The following is a 22544-nucleotide window of genomic DNA, read 5'->3' as shown; positions in this document are numbered from 1 at the left end:
GAAAAGATTGATATTTTCAGTGATTTCATCTAGCTTGGATCCATAACCAGTGCTCTTAGAAGCAGCAGTCAAGAGGTCAAATGACTTTTCACATTGGGCAAACCTGCTGCACAAGGACCTCTTTCGAGTGTTGAAGAGAAAGGATATGGTGAGAACTAAGGTGCCCATTAGCTCAATACGGTCGTTTCAATAGCCTCTTGTGTGTACATGACAGGTAGGCAATGAATGAGGAAGGCCACTGAAGAAGAGATGTATTTGAATTATGGTGTAGGTAAAGAAGATTTAAAATACTGTAGACTTTCAGAAAACACACACACACACACAACACACAAATCTGTCTTGGAAGAATCACAACCAGAATGCTCCTTAGAAGCAAGAGTAACGAAGCTTCGCCTCATGTGTGTTTGGACATCAAATTAAGTGGACGATCGGCAAAGCAGAGGAAGACCAGCAAAGAAATAGATTGACAGGTGGCTGCATAAATGGACTCAACTATCACAATCATGAGCATGGAGCAAAAGTAGGCAGTGTTTCCTTTTGTTGTGTCTGGGGTTCCCCTGACTTGGAACCAAGACGGCAGAACCTAACAACACAACAACGGGCCAGGCTGCGGGGATATAACAGGTGGAGTCCGTGCCTGGAAGGTCCGTAGGTTGAGACATAGTGAGCCTGAAAGTCCAAAAGAAAATTCTGGATTCAAGTAAATATTGCATCTATCCAGGTTCCAAATCTACCATATTAAACAAGAAATATCATATGTGCAATTACAATAACATATACTACTGTATAGATTATTAGAACTTTAGACTGTCTTTTTCATTGTTTTATTGGGGCTCTGCAACTCTTATCACAATCCATCCATCCATCCATTGTGTCAAGCACATTTGTACATTTGTTGCCATCATCCTTCTCAAATCATTTGCTTTCTACTTGAACCCTTGGTATCAGTTCCTCATTTTCCCCCCTCCCTCCTTGCTTCCCCCTCCCCCATGAACCTTTGATAACTTATAAATTATTATTTTGTCATGTCTCACACTATCCAACGTCTCCCTTCACCCACTTTTCTGTTGTCCATCCTCCAGGGAGGAGGTTATATGTAGATCCTTATAATTGGTTCCCCCTTTCTACCCCACCTTCCATCCACCCTCCCAGTATTGCCACTCTCACCACTGGTCCTGAGGGACCCTCTATCCTGGATTCCCTCTAGACGGTATTTTTAAGACCCCAAACATTCTTACTAGACCACACCAGAAGGATTCAATGTGGAAACCCCACTAAGTAAATTGGACTTTACCTCAAATTTACCTATAGCAGATTCAAGGAACTAATGTACTTCCTTCACTAAAGTTTAAAATGTCCTGGTGTGATAAGAAGCAGATGAATGCTCTCACAAAGTTATAGAATTTGTCATCATTTTTCCTTGGTTAGGCTCTCTTGCTTTAAGCATGCTCAGTGAATGATGTCTCAGGATTAGCATATATTTAATATTTTATTGCTTCCCTGCTTTCCTATGAGGTATATTATTCTAATAGGCATTGTTCTGCCCTTGTGAATGAGTTTATGTAAAGTTTTGCTCTATCGCCAATCCCCATTGTTTGTGTAAATAGTGTTTAGTCACTTAAGAGTTTAATTTGTACAGGTCAACAATTTATGTATTGTCTGAAATTTTGATCTATTCAGTTATATCAATTGGCTGTACAACCCTACACTGTTTTCAATAACTGTACATTGAAACTTCATATGAAGTAAGCAGTCTTTTCACATCCTTCCTGCTTCAGGTAACTAGTAATAGTTGTTGGTCATTATACATTTGTGGCAGTTATATAATCTAATGTCAATTTGAAGATTAAGAGTGTAGGGGAGTCTAATCTGTCAATCAGGTCATAGCCAATGAGGCCTCTGCGTGGACATGGCCTTCTCCTGAGGATTCTGGGAACGTCTGTTTTTCCTCCTTGGAAGTGGGAAGCGCTCTCTCTCTCTCTCTCTCTCTTTCTCTGTCTCTCTCACTTCCTGTGACACATCCCTGTTGAGAAGACACATGGAGAGAGGATGATGGCCATCAGAGCCTCGTAGCTGAAAAACCATGTGGAGACCCCTGCCAACACTGAGATGCTTACAACACCACTGGATTCACAAGACTTCCCACCCACTGGCCTGTGTTCACTCTACATTTGGCGTCATTGCATGTGTTTCATGAGTCTGAAGTGGACTTTATAGATTTGTATTGGACATATGGGCTAATATCAGACTTATGGACTTGATCTGGGCTGGGCTGGGAAGCTTTATTAGTATTCAATTGCTCTTGTATATAAACCTCTTTATTATACACATATTAGTGTCTATGAATTTGTTTTTCTAGTCAACCCAAACTAACACAACATTTTTTCTCTTGTTTTGGTCTATTAATGGAATCATGCAATAATTGTCCTTTTGCAATTAAGTGATTTCATTATGCATAATTTCATCCAGATCCATCTACATAGTATAATACATCAAGAGTTTTTTTCCTAAATAAATTGTTTACTTCACAAAGGCAAAATTTTGTTGAAATGTGTTTTACTGAACATGTATTATAACTGTACTAGGGTGGGGACAGACGCTGTGTCCACATATTTCCACTAATCTTTATGTGGGGAAATGTGGTTAGACAAGCCAGGGATGAATTTCTGAGAAACTCATAATTGGCTGGCACATCAAGAGTTTTTATCACTTACTGATTGAATCGTTTTCTGTCGTGTATATGTACCACATTGTGTTTGCACGTTATTTCCTTGGGCATAGGAGATGTTTCCACTTTGGGCTACTATTAATAGTACTTTAATGAACATTGATGTCCTATATGTGTTCTCATTACTTCTTTTAAATTTCGTGTTATGTAGTAAGAAGTAAGATATGATCATTTCTTTTTTTTTTTTGATGAACTGTAATGCAGTTTTTCATGGAAACTGTGCCATTTTTCCAGTAGTGTGGGAGGGTTGTAAGTTCACCACATCCTTGTCAGCATTGGCCATTTTCTCTCCACCTATCTTGAGGAAGACCACCTGGACTTTCTCCTGAGGTACCCCTAGGTGGAATTGCACCGCCAATATTTCAGTTAATAACCAAGCACATTATTCATTTGTACCTCCCAAGGACTCCCCTTCTATAACAATTGCATATCTAATAGGAAAAACGAACACCGTTTAAGTATTTAGTTTTTAAAGAGGCTCGGTTAAAACATGTACTTTCTAAAGAGTAAAATCATATGAAGGTCTTAGAAAAGGAGCTATCAATTCCCTGGACTGTTCATAATTCAAGTGTGAGGGAGATTTTAGGCTCAGAGTGATTTTCACGCCTTTCATGATCTATAAAATATTGGCTTACAGGCCCTGCACAGAAAGAGACTGAACGTTGCCATTTACCTGTAGGTCGTGGGCTCTTCTCCACTGAAATGGATAGAAAAACTTTGCCAAGATAAGGATCATGTCAGGGCCTGGAGAGTAGTAAGGAGAAAATGCTCATAAATATAAAACCAAGTAGATCCTCCCCCAAACTTGAATTATGGAATCCTAAAAATGTTAAAGCATTGGCTTTCTGACTATCCCAACTGTACTACACAAACAGGACTCTCAACAGGCAAGGCCAGGAAGAAAAACCCTTTGCCTATAAACACAATCATTTTCAGATAATGGGCCCAGATATGATCAGCCACAGCAAGGGATTGGTTGTCCTGAGAAAATGAGTGGCTTTGTGTCTCTCAGATGCAGCTGAAGAGCCATGCCTCCTGTCAGTTTCTGGGTAACAGAGTTCAAGCCCCAGCCACAAACGTGAAGAGAGGGGAGGAAAGCAACAGCTTTGGGGAAGCCACGCTGCAGTTCAGTTTACTGAAAGCTTCAAAATATTACCAACTCTGTTTGAAATGCATCGGCAACAGTTTTTTTCTCTTCTTTTTATCGAAACACATTTAGACTGTGGTGAATGACAGCATAAATCTCGAATAGAAAGATACAGGGGGAAAAGACCACCCGGGTAGAACCTAACTGTAAATGTGTCCATAAAACTATATTTGAATTCTGATTTTATACACAGAAATGCATTTAACCTTCTCAGCAAGACGTTTTCAGCACTTCCAAAGAAAGTGTTACCAATTAAGCTAAAGAAACATCAAGAGTCAATTTTAATTACACCAAGAGATGCTCCAATCACTTCCCAGCTTCAGTTGAAGGTTTTACTAGAAATGGCTGGAACCAATTTGCGTGCTTTTATGTTGCGTCTAGACTTTAATAAGCAGTTTAAGCACGGCGCAAGTCCATGCCAGCATCACGCTGGCTGCAGTGTGCCCTGCAAGTAGAAATACAGCCATTCTCAGGTTCCCTCCCTCCCAGGTCCTTCTCGCTGCTATCAGACAATAACTCTCTGCAACGTGGTTTCAGAAGCAATAGAATCCAACTTTTGTGATACGATTTATAGCCCTTTTCTTCAATCTACTTCAAGTTTTCCTCCACCTCCTTAGAATCAAATGATCTGGAAGCTCACTCGTGCCAGCCTTTCTCTTATTTTTAAGGATAACTTTGGAAAATGGAGAGCTGTGATCTGGTGACAGGTAGCCCTCCCAGAACAGAGAAACCGAGGACAGGAGCTCAGGTGCTGTTTGTCACCTATGCACTGGGTGACCATCAGCTAGCTGAAGAGCCTCCCGGGGCCTCCATTCCCACATCTGTAAAGTGGGATTCCTATACCAAAGGATTGGTTTAGATGAAATATGATGCCCTTGTTGGGCGGGTTTGGGTGAGGCACATTGAGACAAGGACTCGTATGGCAGTGGTCTATTAAAAAAGTGTCCTCAAGACCAATAATAAAAATAGCAATACCAAGAGGGGAAGGGGAAGGGGGGAATCGATCACAATGATAAACATATAACCCCCTCCGAGGGGGATGGACAAGTGGGTGAAGGGAGACAGGGTTCAGTATGAGACATGAAGAAAATACTTTATGAATTATCAAGGGTTCACGAGGGAGGGAAGGAGGGGGAGGGAGGGAAATGAGCTGATACCAAGAGCTCAAGTAGAAAGAAAATGTTTTGGAAATGATGATGGCAACATATATATGAATGTGCTTGACACAATGGATGGATAGGTGTATTATAAAAGCTGTAAGAGCCCCCAATAAAATGAATTTTTTAATAATAAATAAGTGTTTTCAAGAGACACAAGGTGGGAGAAACCTGCGCAGGAAAGTGATAGAGCCAGGAAAGTTGGAGATTTCTGGCAAGTTCCCAACCTCTGTCTGAACAGTCACTTTGATGTCTAAATCACCTCATACGCATGTGAAAAGGATACAGTGAGAAAGGAAGACTGAAGAAGAATCAGTGCATTCAAAATCTAGTGTCCGTGAAGACTATTGTGGATATACTGTGGGCTGCCGTAAAATGAACTCACCAGACATAGGAGCAATAGATCAAGAACCCTCCTTGGAAGTGACAATGAGGAAATTACCTCTCCCCTATTTCGTGTTCCAAGGTGGGTTGTCAGCCCCAAGGTCCGTGGTTGGAACCCACCAGGTGCTGCAAATGAGGAAACGGAGGCTGTCTACTCCAGTCAACAGGCACAGTCTTGGAAACCCAAACGACACTCTGTCGGAAGTGACTCTGGTAATGAGTTTACTTGGGACACATTATCAAAACGGACCAGTCACTGGATGACAATGAAGTTGGTGAAGTTGAAGGTCATCAAAAAATACAGGAAACTCCTTAGTGAGATAGATGTGTTGACACAATAGCCACAACCATAGATCCAAATATATCAACAAGCATGAAGAGGATGTAGGACCAGCCAACATTTTCTTCTGTTATACATAAGTTTGTCATAAATCAAAGCCAACTCTACAGCAACTAAGGAAAACTGCATGAAACCATGAGGCACTCTCAAGCATAAATTACAATTCAAAGAAAAAAAAAGGAACTGAGTTTTAATCCTACCTAAGGCATATTTTGTCCTAAGAACTCTAAGAATGAGGATGGCACGAAATGTAAATCTCCAGACAGAAATGGTTCTCTAAGTGGGTAAGGTAGGTCTAGCACACAGAGGCCACCTTCTGAGGACCACAAGTTCTAGGTGTTGGCAGAAACTGGCAAGTGCACAGAGCTGGTGAAAGGGACTTGGCAGGGCACCAATAAGCACAGCACCTTACAAACTGTGTTGACCAAGTCTACAACGAATAACAACTACATCCAGTAATTCTCCTGAGTGTTAGCTGCCTCACATGAAATATTTATACTTAGACTGTCAGAAGGACAAACAATTTTTTTCTTAGAAGTGCTCTGGACACATTATCAGTGGGACCAGTCCTTGGAGAAGGACATCGTGCTTGGTAAGTGGAGACGGCTTGGCAGTGTGGCTATAATAATGGACTCCAATATGACAATGATTGAGAGGGTGGTAACAGATTGATCAACATTTTGTGCTGTTATACATTAGGTTGCTGTGAGTCAGAACCAACCTGACAGCACTTTACAGCAACAGGTAAGAATATCTGGGGCGGTGGGGGGAATGATTTACTCTCATCATTTGGCAATTGGAAAAACTGAAGTTTAGAGAGACAAGTTAATTGCTAAATCCCTCACCTCAATTGTGGTAAAGCTAGGTTGAGAACTCTATTAGTCACTGCAAGTGTGAAAGCCCAAGTTACCAGCTATTTAGCTATTCTTATCTCTGAAACATTACGTGGAGAGATGAAATGCCTAACACTGCAAGGGGTACAAGCGGATAATGTGAATACAAAAATAACTGGCACATACAAGAGAACTGGATGAAATAAAACTCTAAATGAAACCCCTTTATTGATGCTTCCTACAGACAAATATTTTGAGGCTTCTATAGTTCCCCATATCTTTATTATTTTTCATTAATATAAGAAACTACATAGATAATTTGCTCTATATCCACTTAGTATCTGGAACCAATATTTCGGTATCTAACATACAAAGTGATCATTTATAGGAAGAAGAAAACAATTGAAAGATGCCATACAGTTGTTCAGCGTATCTGCCCTGCCTGGGACTTAAAATCTTTAACAGCATGAACCAGATTTCTGAACTTGATGCGCCTGTCTTCTCTAGATTTGACACAGACTAGGACGGTGAGCCTTCATCTCAAGTACTTTGGACATGCCGTCAGGAGAAACCAGTCCCGACAGAAGGCTATCGAGCTTGGTAAAGTAGAGCACAATGCAAAGGAGGAAGATCCATGACAAGATGGATTGACAGCGGCTGAAACCATGGACTCAAACATGCGAGCAATTGTGAGGAGGGCGCAGGGCCGGGCGGTGTTTCGTTCTTGGTCCACTGTGCAACCATTGCGTCAAGGCATCTCAGTAGGTTTTACTTTGTCTTCACTGGTCCTCCACTTGACCAAGCATGATATCTTTCTCCAGTGGTTGGTCCTACTTTCTGATGCATCCAATGTAAAGCAGTCAATGTTTTAGACAATATTCTGTTATCTATAGGATTTATAGTCAATAATTTTGGAAATTTATATCAGCAGGCCATGCCAGTCTTTCTTACTGTGGAAGATTCACTGCAATATAACTGCCATCCGTGAGCCTATGGGCATTGGAAATTCTGGTGTCACAACTTCCAGCATCATACAAGCCACCAAAGTCAGACAAGCTGACAGACCCAAACATCGCACTGCCATCTCGTTCATTCTGATTCATAATAAGTGCTGCCGAGGATTTGTGAAGATTTTGGAGGAGAGCAGAAAACCTCATCTTTCTTCCAAGTATTGGATGGTGGGTTTGAACCACTGGCCCTGTGGTTAGCATTCCAAACTCCAAACTCCCTTCCATTGAGTCATTGCTGACTCATACGAACTCTGAGATTGTAGCCATTTACATGAGTAGAAAGTCAAGTCTTTCTCCTGACAACCCCACTAGGGCTCCTTAGTCTAATGGAGAGGTGGTGGTCATTGAACTCATGGAGATGAATGTTGTGTTGTAGTTGTCCAAGTTAGACCAGCTTATTTACTACAGGATTTCTCCATGAGTTAAATCAGCGGTTCTCAACCTGAGGGTCACAACTCCTTTGGGGGCCAAATGACCCTTTCACAGGGGTCTCCCGATTCATAACAGTTGCAAAATTATGAAGTAGCAACGAAAATAATTTTAAGTTTGGCAAATCACTACAACATGAGGAACTGTATTAAAGGGTCACGGCATTAAGAAGGTTGAGAACCACTGAGTTAAATGTACAGATATGTGTTACGAATAGTTAGAGGGAGATACACATGTAGTGTTGCCACTTCACCTTCCTTCCATCTTTCTCAACAATTTTAATTGTAAATTATGTGGGGGCTTCCATTTCAGATCATCAACTTTTTATTCAACAATGTAAACAACTAATCAAACCCCCAGTAGTTGACCTTTCGCCTGCCGCTTGATTTGTTTTCTAACACTAGAAGAATATTACCTTCTAGCTCACCCAAGCGAAAACCATCAACAGTTTAACTCCTTGCTTTCTCTCCCTTCCCTTGCCTGCCACTCCTTGGCAATCTCCAAAGGCTGTTCCCTTTAGTATTAAAGTTTTCATCTTTTATTCCTTATAACAGTGGTATCATACGCTATTTGTCCTTTTCTGACTGGGTAATTTCACTCAGCATACTGTTCTCATGATACTGTTCTCCAGGTCCATGTTTGTCATGAGCTACTTCGTGGTTTCTTTATAGTTTTTTTTAGTGGTACATGGTATTCCACTGTGTATATCCAACTCACTTTCATTCCATGTCTGCTCCAGCAGCTTAGGTTTGATCATTGATTTAGGCTGGGTTGTCTAGGGAAACAAAATCAATGACACTTATCTATGTACCAGAAAGAACTGTCTATTAAGAATACCTAAATAAATAAATATATCCATAAAGGCATCCCAGCACAGTCCAATTCAAGTTAATATGCCTGATGCAGGCCGGGTCCCTGTTCAGAGGCCCTCTTCATACACACATAGTTATAGGATGATGCAGAGAAAGGTGAAGTGGGGCGCAGGAAGATAACAGACCTGTGGGTGCCGAATCCTGTGGACCTTAGGTCAGATGGCAACGTGGCAGGGTGCCCACAGCTCTCAGGGTCAGACAGTCCACTTTGAGCCACCCTGAGAGGCAGAAACATTATCCCAGCAAGGCAGAAAGAGATGGAGGCTTTCAGCTTCTTCCTTATAAGAAAGCCACATCCGCAAGGAAGGCATCATCAGGATGTGATCTGATTGGCAGATTGGATTCCACTTTGATACATATTGAAGGTGGCATAAAAGCTAACTTCCACAATTATGCAGTCTATAATATAGCTATGTTTCTGCTAATACAAGGTAACTGAAAAAGCTCATGGGAAAACGTAAGTCAAAGCTAATGGCATGTTGGTCATGAGTTTTTTGAACCCCCGTCATGTACATAACATGTAAAACGTGAAAGCTCAAGTTTAAAGGTCAAAAGAAAGACTATTCTACTCTTTCAATAACAAGAGTTATAATCACTAAATCTTGGGTCTGAGAATGACAAAGGACTTCTAGTTCAGGAAAAGCAAATGTGTCGCAATGTCTATGATGAATTGAATCCATTGGCCCTGCCTACCTAGAGTAGGCACCACTTGTTTGTCGGTTCGTTGGACTGCGGTGACTTGCCTGTTGCTGTGATGGTAGAAACTATGTCACTGGCATTTCAAATACCAGAAGGGTCACTCAAGGTGAACAGGCACCAGTGGAGCTTCCATAAGAAGAACCGACTAGAAAGAAGGAATAGGCTATCTGCATCTGAGTGATTGGCCTCTGGAAACCTTCTGACTGGCTGTGGAGCACTGTCAGGTGCCCAGAAACGTGGTCAAGACGAGATTAACCCCTCAGGCTGGAAGACTCTCGAAGCATGAATGATGAAGTCACTGTATCTAAAATTAAAGTCAACCATCATGACAGAGATGGAGTAAACTTTGGGGGACCTTCCTTTGCAGATGGGGCGCAACTCAAAATGAGCATAAACAGCTACAAGCATCTATTAATAGTTGGAACTTGGTATGTATGAAGTATGAATCTAGGAAAATGAGACATTGCCAAAAGAGAAATGGAATCCATAAAGATCAATATCCTACACATTAGTAAGCTGAAATGGCCTCGTCCAGAGCATTGTCAATCACACAGTTCCATGGTTAACTATGAATGGAATGACAAATTCAAGAGAAATGGTGTCGCATTCACTATCAAAAAGAATATTTCAAGCTCCATCTTGAGTAAAATGCTGTCTGTGAGCGGGTAATAGCTTACACATAAAAGGACACCAGTAAGTGCAACTTTTATTCCACTTTAAGCACCTATCACTAAAGCTAGTGATGAAGAAAGTCAAGGATTCTAGTAACTTCTTCAGTCTGAAATAGATTAAACATGCAATCAGTATGCATTGATGATCATCAGCAATTGAAACGCAGAACCTGGAAACAAAGAGGAAGGAACGGTAGTTCTAAAATAGGGCCTTGCTGATCGAAATGAAGCTGTATGTGCTATCATGCAGAGTGCAGTGCAAAGTAGATTATTATTATTATTATTTTATGTATGTGAAATCCAGGATAGTAAATCTATAGAGACAGTAACTGCATTAGTGGGTCCTTCAGGGGATGGCAGGGGAGGTTGGGGCGGGGATGGGGAGCTAATTAACAATGAGTACAAGAAGAAGAACATGTTCTAAAGTTGATTGCTGTGATGATTGCCCAACACTTCTTAATTGTACAACACTCTTGAATTGAATGATATGTGAATAATATGCCAATAAAACTTTAAAAATACATGAAGCTGGAGATTGCATGACAGCGTTTTGCAAGACAAATAATTTCATCATTGTGAATAAATTTTTCAACACCATGAACAGCTATTATACATGAGGATTTCACTAGCTGGAGAACACAGAAATCAAACTGACTATATCTGTGTGAAATGATTATGGAGAAACTCATATCTTCAGCCCAAACAAGGTCACGAGCTGATTGGGGGACATAGCGGCAATTGTTCAGAGGTGATTGAGGTTGAAGTTGAAGCTGAAGAAATTTGAAGCAATTTCAGAAGAACCGAAAAACATGACCTTAAGTTTGTTTCACCTGAATCTGGAGAACATCCCAAGAAGAGCTTTGACGGATTGAATACTGGTGGCAGAAGACCCAGGGGACTGTGGGAGGACATCGAGGACCTCGCGCAGGAAGAAAGCAAATGTGTCATTAAAAGTCAGGAAGGAAAGTTCAAAGTGGATGTCCGAAGGGAAACGGAAAGTTGCTCATCATCATAGAACAGATCAATCAGATGGAAGAAATGATGAACTGAAAGAGCTGAACAGAAAAATTTCAGAGGGGAGCTCAGGAAGACAACGTAAAGTATTAAAATATGCAAAGATGTAAAGTTAGCAAACCAAAACGGAAGAGCATCCTCAGCATATTTCAAGCTGGGGAAGAAAAACTGAAGTAAAAAGGCAAGGCTGAGTTACAAGTTATTTTGAGTTGTCCTGAGAGAGGCTGTGGGCAAACTACTGAATGAAACGGGAAGTATCAAAAAGCAGATGGAAGGAAGAGAGTCACCATATCACAAAGAGCTGGCCTGCATGCAAGCCCTTCAAAAGGGAGCTTGAGAACCAGAATCAATGGTCCAAAAGGAAGAAATTCAAGGCGCAAACAAAGAACAAGAGTCCGGGAATTGCTGGAATACCTTGATGAGATGCCTCATCAAGCTGATGAAACACTCGAAGCACTCACTCACCTATGCTACGAAATCTAGAGGAAAGCTCCCTGGCCATCCAACTGGAGGATATCAATATTTTTACCCAACAGAATGCAAAAGTTATTGAACAATATAAATTAATATCGCATGCAAGTAACGTTTTGCAACAGTGCCTTGACAGGCAGGTGCCAGAAATTTAAGCCAGATTCTGAGAAGGCAAGGACCAAAGGATATCACTGCTGTAGTCATTTGGATCTTGGCTCCAAACAGCAGCTATTAATGTGTTAATCTGGGTCAAATGTCGGCAAACTTTGGAGATGGAAGAGCCAATCCTTCCACTCACAGCAATTTAACAATTATCTGAGAACCATAAGTATATTTTACAAACAAAAGCATTCATCATTATCTGAATAATTTCCTTTAAAGGAAACTGTAGAAGTTTTATTTTCATTTTTAATTTTACTTTAGATCCACATGTATGTCCCCAAAGAGCCACAGTTTGCTGACCTCTGGTCTGGGTTTTCTAGAGAAGAAACCCAGTGATGCTGATATGTGGATGAATATAAACCAGACTCCCTGCCATCGAGTCAAGGCTGGGGATCCGAGCTTTAACTATTTATAGAAACAGAAAGTCCAGTCTTTCTCCCACAGAGCTGCTGGTGGTTTTGAACTGCTGACCATGAGGATCACAACCAAACTCTTACTTAACCAGTACACTACCAGGACAGTTTTGGGTATGAATAGAGAAACAAATTGATATTGCAAAATGGCTCACCTCTTGTAGAAGAAGGTAAGTCCAGTCCAGTTCATGTCTGGGGGTCCTATCATCATCTGGTGACTTCTCCTGACTCAAAGCTGTAGGGCTTGACAAACCAGGAAGCATGATGATGAAGCAGGAAGACCACAGGCTGACAGATGTGTGTCCAATGAATGCAAGCTCAGTAGGCTGCTGATGGCTCCTGGGATCGGCAGGCAATAGGGCAAGAGGGGGCCAACTCAGAGGCAGGATTTAGATCCAGCAGGAGTGAAGCTTTCCCACAGCTTCTGCTTTGAAACATCAGACTAGACCCACAAAGAATCTTCCTTCCAGTTGCATCAAGACTGTGACCTAATCAAGAGGGCTGTGCTTCACTACAACTTCTGGATGCTCACAGAGTTGAATGCGTTAGGTTAGATCCCAAAGTTATTGCTAAGCTGCTCAGACCCCTGACCAAACAAAGTTGATATAAAACCTAACTATCACAACAGGGGAGGTGTTTACTGGATTATTCAGAGGAATTTGACTCTGTGGATCAAACTATGGATAACAAACTATAGATATCATCAAAAAGAGTGAGACCTTACAGAACACTTCATTATGCTCTTGTGGAACCTGTCTGTGGATCGAGAGGCAGCAGTTCAAACGTGTCAGGCTGACATATTCACCATGCTTATTCAATCTGCATGCCGAGTAAATAATCAGAATAGCTGGCCTATATGGAGAAGAATGTGACAGCAGGATTGGAGGATGGCCTACTGATAACTTATTGTATGCAGATGACACAATAGTGCTTGCTGAAAGTAAGGAGGACTTGAAGCACTTGCTGATGAAGATCAAGGATTGCAGTTTTCAAAATGGATTACAACCCACGGTAACATTCTCACAGCTGGATCAATATGTAACACACAATGGAGAAAAGATGGAAGGTGTCGTGGATTTTTGTGTTTCTTAGAGCCACAGCGCTGAGGGAAGCAGCATTCAAGAGATTCAATGATGATGTAGTGCATTAGGCAAATCTGCTGCCCAATACCTCTTTAAAGTGCTGAAGGGGAAGGATGTCACTTTGGAGACTACGGGGCACCTGATCCAAGCCATGGTATTTTCAATTGCCTCCTGTGCATGTGAAAGTTGACTGCTGACTGTAGAAGACCAAGGACGCATCCGTGCATCTGAATTGGTGCTGGACCGCTGAAAGAGCACACACACACGCTTTGGAAGAAGCAAAGCCAGGAAAATACTTGGAGACGAGGATGGGCAGATTCCATTTTGAACATGTTCTCAGGAGAGATAAATCCCTAGGAAAAGACATCCTAGTCCATAAAGTAAAAGGGCAGCAAAACAGAGGAAGCGCCTCAGTGAGATTGATGGAGACGACGTTGTCTGCCACAACAGCTCAGACACAGAACAACAGTGAGGATGCGCGGACAGGACAGGGCTTCATTCTGTTGTGCCCGGGTTTGCTGGGGGTTAGGACGGACTTGGTGGCCGTAACCACGTACTTAGACCATAAGTAGAGGAATTTGATTTCTTGGAGTCAAGGAGGAAACGTTTTACGATCGATTGGTTATGTCTATCACAGGAATCAGAGAGCTGGTGGTCATATTGCCACACATGTGCTCTTCTGACCCTCATCGTTTAGCCTCCGGGCCTCAGCTTGCTCCTCTAGAGAAAGAGATAGTTGAACTATGCTGTCTGTGACTGACCCATGTCGAAGAGTTATTTTCTTTTTCTAATTACCTATACATGGACTCTCTCTGCTTGATATTCTGCTGTCACCTACTGATTATCCAACACATCTGCTAACAAACAGACAGCAGGAAAAACCTCACCCTAGCTGCCCAACTTCTTCATACTTTGCGCTGCCCTGGCTACTCCCTCAGACCTCAGTCAGCTCCATTTATTAAGTTGCTCGGATTCCGGTGGACTTCACTGTACTGTGTTTTCCTTCATTGGGCCTTGAACATAGTGTGGGGATTTTGGGGGTGGGGAGCGGGGGTTTACAAATTGAACATTTGTGGAAACCTAGCATTGGGAAAGTTTATCAGAACCAATTTCCAACAGCTTTTGCCCACTTCAAGTATCTGTGTCAGGTTTTGGAAAGTCTCTCACTATTACAAGCTTTCCATAATGCTGTTGTACATTGAATAGACTATAGTATAATATAAACACAGCTTTTATATGCACTGGAAAAAATTATGTCTCGCCTTATTTCCATATTCATTCTATTAAAGGGGTCTGGACCTGAGCACCCAATATCTCTACAGTGTGCCTGTCATCTACTGCCACGTGCCTCATAGCCTGGTCTTGGGTAACTCCCCACAAGTCTTGTTCCTCCCGATCTATCTGAATATGCTACAGAAAACTCCACATTGCTCCGACAGGGAATTGTGCCCCTGGCAAACCTACTAACGGAATTCCAAATCTAAAGTGACCACTTTAGATTACTGAAGTTACTAGAAAGAACATTCGTGACAACTTCATGTGTCCTAGCTTCATGATATGAATTTCTTTTACACAAATATGGCGGAAGGGATGGCAATGGGAGATTCTACTTGTTGATGCCCCGAGTGCCCAGGTTCTTAGGAGCATAAACCTATTTTATTCTTGTAATTGTTCTTAGAGCTGAGTACTTATCCTGGATACCATGTGGCATATTTAGAACTTCCATACATGTAATCTCCGTATCTTTTAAGTATCCAGGTCAAACCTAGCACTCTCAAAAGGGCTCATTGGTTACAGATGAATCAAGGGAATCCTTTTAAAATCTGATCCGTGGGTAGGGCAGCGATCGGACAGTGAGGTACCCACGATCCAGGAAAGTGCATCACCCTGCTTTTATACCACCCCTAGGACTAAAGACGAAAGCCGCTAAAATAAAATACTAGAAAGAGCTGTAGCTGTGGTCGAGGGATTACTGAGCAAATAGAGGCTATGGCCACGGCCGAAACCAAATACCCTGGCTTCTCTTTCCCTCATCCTCTGATCTTCTTCCAATGTGTCCCACTAGCTGAACCCCCCCCCCCCCAAATAAAACAACGGTGCATAAACAATAAAGTTTAGAGAAGTCTTCCCCTAGTGCCCAGAACTGGGCAGAAAAGTGTTGAGTATGGATCTGAGGGGAACGGAAATTATCTAGCACAGTCCCTTTCTGAGCAAAGTAGCCATGTTGACTATCAGGTGTTGAATACTCTAGAGCCACATAGCTGCTCTAGATGGCTCCAGGAACTTGATCCGAAGCCATAGGCCACCATCCTACGCTAAACCAGCTCTGGGAAGCCCAAGCGCATGAGAAGTCTGATCAACAAGGGACTTCCTATCGAGCACTGACCTCTCTGCTCAGGGAGATCTCCAGTGAGGTTTTCATCTAAGACAAGGGCAAGAAGAGAGGGTGATAAAAGAGAGTGAGAGAGGAGATGAAAAGCAAAAGCCATGGAGGCAAAAGAGAGATAAATTTACAGAGAGAAACAGCCAGGGGAAGAAACCCTGCCCTAAAGTAGCAAGTTCTCCCCCTGTATCCTGCCCGGTGATCGTTTGCTGCATTGCCTTAAGTTTCAGTGACCCCTGTAGTAATCCCTGATCTCCGTGTAACCCGAACCTACCTTTGATCCTTCCAACCTGAAGGGCTCTAACCAACAAAGAGCAATTACGCTGCTTTTGTAGTTGATAGCTAGTTGAGCAAGGAGAATTAAGAATACAGCCAAGGGGACACCAGAAAAGTAAGTGCCTGTGCAGACTTTCAAATAGGGTTTCATCTGTCGCCAGATCATGGGCTTTCCACGGAGCCACACTCCAGAGAGGGCTTCCTATGAACAGAACGCAAGGTCAGTGCTCTGACTTTCCCAAGCAAACGAACCAGTAACTACAGGACACCCCCCAGTCCAAGCCAGGCGGCACTGTAGTTTTGATCTAGAGATCACACAGCCTGTTGAGAATCATTCCTTAGGCCCTCGGGGCTTCCTGAGGGATGATGGCAAATGTTTCTTCATAAAAAGGGCTTTCCAATGTTTAAGAGAAAATACCCGTTTGCATTTCCTCATCTAAATTCATCGAGGCCTGGCTGTGGATGGATATGTGGCGCAGCGTGTGATGTTTCTTTCAAAACAATGCTTGCTGGGAAGGACACGAACCGCCTTGATTAAATATAGAATAAAAATATGCATCTTCCGTCGCTTCTACTGCTGGAAGCACCTTGATGAGGAGTAAGGCACAGAATTACCACGGAGCAATGAAAAGACTTTGGGAGAACCTGGAAGACCGGAGAGGGTGGAGAGAAGGTGCCAGAATGTGCAGAAGCTTAGTATGTATTTTAACATAACAATAACTGTTAGGAAAAACCAAGCTGCTAAACAAAGGGTTGTTGAGAAACTGGAAACTTCATCTCTTGCTGGGGACCCGCTTCTGGGGAAAACAGTTTGGAAGTTGCTCAAAATGTGGAAGCTGGAACCACACCCTATGACCCAGCCAGCCCAATCCTCGGTACATACTTAGAAGAAAGCAGGAATGTAGACAGGACCCTGCAGACAATGTTAGTGGTAGCAATTCTCACAGGAGTCGAAAGATGGGATCCACTCAAATGCCCATCAGTAGATGAATGGATAAGCAAACCGTGATACATGTACTCAATGGACCATCACTCAGCCAGGAAGAGATGAAGTCCTGTTTCATGTGACAACATGGATGAACCTTGAAAACATCATGCTGAGTAAAATAAATCAGTCAATAAGATAAAATCCTGACAGACTCACTTATATGAATTAGCCAAATATGTAACTATCAAACATTTTTCTCGGTTGTACAGATGGAGGGACTTTTTCCTTAGGAGTCATTGATTTTACGTTCACAGTGAAGGAATTATTTGGAAAAGGGTGATGAGAATGGTCGTACCATTTGAAGACTTTAATCAGTGTCACTGAACTTTACATGTATAAGTCACGGAATTGGAGCAATGTGTTCACATACATTTTCACCACAAGTAATGAAAACAAAAGAATCTGCAAGAGGCTTCCAAGACTCTTTGCTTCTCTGAAGTTTATATTCCAAAATAGTATGACTCTGTGCTCCATAATCTCCAAAAGATCCCTTGCGGTCTTTTCAATAACTGAAGGTAACGAAGGGCAAACTCATTTCCCCAGGTCAAGCGTCGCAATCCATGTCGAGAACCTCGTCCTGCAGTGGAAAAATGGCTAGAATGTTTTTCCACATTCAAACTAGGGCTTCCTTATCAAGCTCATCAACGTGTTTGGGTTTTGGGTTTTGTGTGTGTTTTGCTTTGTTTTCTTCCAATATAAATCTCTTACCGATTTGCCCAGGAAAAATAAATCTTCCATCACCTCAAAGACGTGACAACTTACCTCTCATTGTGTGGAGCTGGGTGGGTCCTCTGAACTGGACTTCCTAAAGAGACCCACCCCTGGAGGCCGCCTCCAGGCCTGCCACTCCCGGGAGCTGTGATCAAAGCAGGAGGGAAGCCGAGCTGCTGAAGCCTGAAGGCATAAAGTGAAAACAACAGATTTGCTTCTTGGCTTCTCTTTTAAATCTGTTTGGAGTGCTTAAAGCCCTGTAAGGAAACACTCTGGGGCCCTGGCTGTGAGAAAGGAACATCTAAATGCTTTCCCAAGAGGAAATCTCTCACCTCGGTGGGGTAAATTAGCTCATTAAGAGCCGCCAGAAGCAGGCAGGAAATCTGGGAAGTGGGAGCTTCAATTCAAAGCACAGAAAATTACAGATTTCTTGACACATTAAAAAAGCATTTATCTTGGCTAAAAATGAAACAGCTTTTCAATGACCAGCACATGGTTTAAATTTGCTTTGCTAATTTTTATCTCTCCACCAGTCTGTCTAGTTGTTCAGCTATCGGGAAATTCAATTATAGCCCATGCATCTTTGTTGAACACCTACTATGTGCCCACGGCCAGTTTTTAAATTACACAAACACCAAGCAACCACAACAAAAATAAGAAAGGCAAGTGTTTGTCTTCTTGCCCAGGAGGTCAGATTCATAGCATGTTAAAAATTGGAAGTCATATGCATTTTATGTCTCAACAAACACATAGAGATGGTTTGCTGTTTTCCTTTTTCTTGTTGTTGTTTTTATGCATCAGGCATTGGATGAGAACACAAACAACGGGACACGGAATGTTAAAAAGTGCTGCAGTCTGCATGCTATGTGCTTCTAGCTACATAACCTTCAGAAAGGGGCAACGGTGCAGAGATGGTAAAAAGGTCAGGGGTTGGCAAGGTTTCAGTGGCGGGGGGGAGGGGGGGAGCAGGGATGAAGAGGTGGATCACAGAGCATGTTCAGGACTCTTCTATAGAATACTATAGAAAACTCTTCTATAGAATAATATAGACACATGGCATTATGCAGTTATCAAAATGCAGTGTTGGTTCCGTACTAAATTCCTGGCCTTCCACCAAGAAGATCCAAGTTCAATTCCTGACTGATGCACCTCTTATGCAGTGTCGGTGGTAGTTTGTGTGTTGCTATGACAGCAAATGGGGATCCCTGGTGGTGTAGTGTTTATGCCTTGGGCTGCGATCCTCATTGACATCAGTTCAAAATCACCAGTCGCTCCACTGTGGAAAGACTTTCTACTCCCATAACCAGAGTCCTGGAAGCCCACAGGGGTCTCTGTGAATCAGCATGGAGTCAATGGTGGTGCTTTTAAGTGAGTTTAATACAGTAAAGGGGTTTCAGGCAAGCTTCCAGTATGAAATAAATTAGGAAGAGGATCTGGTGATTGAACAACACCAACAAGTCCATGGAAAGTGCAGATTCTTGAAGCTGAGGGTCACCAAGAGTAGGACGTGGCATGGCAGCAGCTGATAATAACAGCTGATAAAGACAGCAACATAGGGACTCGACAAAGTCTAAGAGTGCGTCTTGTATGTAAACTATGAACTTTCTCACTGCCATTGAGTCAATATTGGTCCATAGCTGACTTTAATTAATAGTAATATATCAATACTGGTTTATCTCACCGCTTGTCTGTCAGTTTGTCGGAGTGTGGTGATTTATGCGTGCCTGTGATGCGGGAAGCTGAGTCACTGGTATTTCAAATGTCAGCAGCATCACCCAAGTGAACAGGCTTCAGCAGAGCTTCGAGATTCCTAAGAGACTACGGGAAGAAAGAGGCTGTTCACGTCAGAAGCGGTAGCTGCTGAAAGCCCTGTGGATAGCAGGGAACATAGATCTGGGAAATCTCACGAGCAGAAGGAGGACATTGTGAGACGGTGCCAGAAGATGAGCCACTCGGGTCGGAAAGCGTACAAAATATGCCATAGGGAGAGCGGCCGTTCCCAAAGTAGAGTTGTCCGTAAAGATGTGGAATGGGGGCCCCTGTGGGAGAAAATGCTTCAGGGTCTTCATTTTCAGATGGGGCACAACCCAAAATGAGAGGGAACAGTTGCAAATGTCAATGAATAGCACCAATTAATAATCAGAACTCGGAATGTATGCAATATGAACGGAGGGAAATGGGAAATTATCAAACATGAAATGGAACCCATAAAGATTGATATTCTAGGTGCTAGTGAACTGAGATTTGAATCTGAACATCATATGGTTTATTCTGCTGATATGGTCTTACTGATTATGTCAATTAGACACTCATGGCTAGGTGTGGAGTGAAACCTGTCGCCCCATGGTGACATCTCCTTGATGTCATAAGCATTTTGTAAAGCAAGCAAATAGAGACGATCACTTTCTGGTCTCCATCCTTCCTCCTCACTGGGACTTCTGTGTCTACCTCCAGGGATGGCCCCAAGTGGGCAACCAACTCTGACGGATGTGGGCAGCCTGCCATGCTTCCACGGCCTTTGGATCCATGAGACGCTGCACCCAGTGACCTGTGATCTTTCTGCTTCCCGCTTCCCCAGTCTGTGTCCGTGGCCCCAGCATGTGCCTACGTGAGTCTAACAGGGGACTTAGGGACTAGCTTCAGCAATATGGACGTGAGGCTGGCGTGCCTTCTGGATATATAATTACTTCTGGCATAAAACTCTTTCTTACATGTAGCTAAGTGTCATTGGATTTGTTTCTCAAGACCACCCGGACTAACACTGCTGGCAAGGACAGATTCAAGGGGAATGGTGTCGCATTCATCCATAAACACATTTCAAGATTTTTCTTGAAGTACAATGTTGTCTGTGATAAGATAATATCTATCTCCAGACAAGGAAATCCAATCAGTAAAACAATCTTTCAAGTGTATACACCACCATTGAAGCTAGTGATAGAGAAATTAAAGAATTCTACCAATACCTTCAGGCAGAAGCTGCTGAAATATGTAATCATGATGCAATGATATGATGACTGGAATGCAAAATTGCTGTGATGTTGTTAGGGGCCATGGAGTCGGCTCCGACCCATAGCGACCCTCCACACAACACAACACTATACTGCATGACTCTGTGCCAGCCTCAGTTGTCCCGGTGCCGGAGCCCACAGATAGAGCTACTGGGTCAATCCCTCTGGGTGAAAAAGGCCTTCCTTTTTCATGGCCCTTCTGCTTGACCAAGCATGATGTCCTTCTCTAAGCACCGGTCTCTCCTGACAGTATGTTCAAAGTACGTGAGACGAAGTCTTGCCACCCTTGCCTCTAAGGAGCTCTTTTACCTTACTTCTTCCGAAACAGATTGGTTTGTTTTTTAGCAGTTCATGCTTGTTTCAGTATTCTTCTCCAGCACTGCTTGTTATGTTCTCATACTGCGGTGATGTGTGTGGCTGTGATGCCGAAACCGATGTCGCTGGCATTTCAAAGGCCAGGAGGGTCACCCAGAGGGAACAACTTTCACCTGAGCTTCCATACTAAAACAGACAGCAAAGAAGGACTAGGCTCCCCCCTTCGGAGGAGGAAGCCACTGAAAACCTCATGCACAGAGCAGTGGTCCTCAACCTTCCTAATGCCGCGACGTTTTAATACAGTTCTTTATGTTGTGGTGACCCCAACCATAAAATTATTTTTGTTGCTACTTCATAATTCTAATTTTGCTACTGTTATGAATCAGGCAACCCCTGTGAAAGGGTCGTTCAAACCCCCAAAGGGGTCGCGACCCACAGGTTGAGAACCACTGACATAGAGGCAGGTATATAGTTTTAAAAAGATATGGTTTGGGTTATAGAAATGAAACTGGAGATTGCATGATCGAATTTTGCAAGAGCAACTTCTTAATCACAAACATGTTTTCTCAAAAACAGAACTGGCAACTGTACACATAGACTTCTCTGATGGGATACACAGAAATCAAACTGACTACATCTGTAGGAAGGGATGACAGAGTGGCAGCTAAAGAGCACTGTGCTGCCTGTGGAACAACCCACCAATTGCGCCTATGTCGGCTCAGGCTGAAGTTGAAGACAACGAAAAGACCATGAGAGCCAAAATATGCCGCAAGTCTTTCTCACCTGAACTTCAAGAACATCTCAAAAACAGACGTGACACATAGACTATTAATGGCAAAAGACTAATGAGCTGTGGAGTGACGTCAGGAACATCATACATGAAAAAATCAAAAGTTCATTAAAAATATAGAAAGAAAGAAAAGATCAATGTGGGTGTCAGAAGAAAATCAGTAAAGGTGTGCATTCTCTCACCATACTTATTCAATCTGTATGCTGAGTAAATAATCAGATAACAGGAAATATATAAAGAAGAATTCAGCATCAGGAGCAGAGAAAGACTTATTAACAAGCACTTGCTGGGGAAAATGAAGTCTTATGGACTTCAGGATGGAGTACAACTCAATGTAAAGGAAACCAAAATCTTCACAAATTGGCTAAAGGTAACATCATGAAAAAAGAAGTAAAGATTGAAGTTGTCAAGGATTTCATCTTTCTTAGATCCACCATCAACGCTCTTGGAAGCAGCGGTGAAGAGATCGGCAAAGGCTTGCACTGGATAATCCGCTGTGCAAGGCCTCTTTAAAGTGTTGGAAAATAAGACTGTGACTGTGGAGATTAAGGTGCACCTGGCCCAAGCCAGGGTATTCTCGGTGGCCTTATAAGCATGTGGAAGTTGGACAAGGAATAAATTATGGTTAAATTACGGTTCTGGTGAAGACTATTGAAAGCAT

Source organism: Tenrec ecaudatus, chromosome 12 (genome assembly GCF_050624435.1).
Source record: "Tenrec ecaudatus isolate mTenEca1 chromosome 12, mTenEca1.hap1, whole genome shotgun sequence".
Taxonomy (NCBI): Eukaryota; Metazoa; Chordata; class Mammalia; order Afrosoricida; family Tenrecidae; genus Tenrec; species Tenrec ecaudatus.
The sequence above is the reverse complement of the archived record's forward strand: the minus strand, read 5'-3'. Positions refer to the sequence as shown.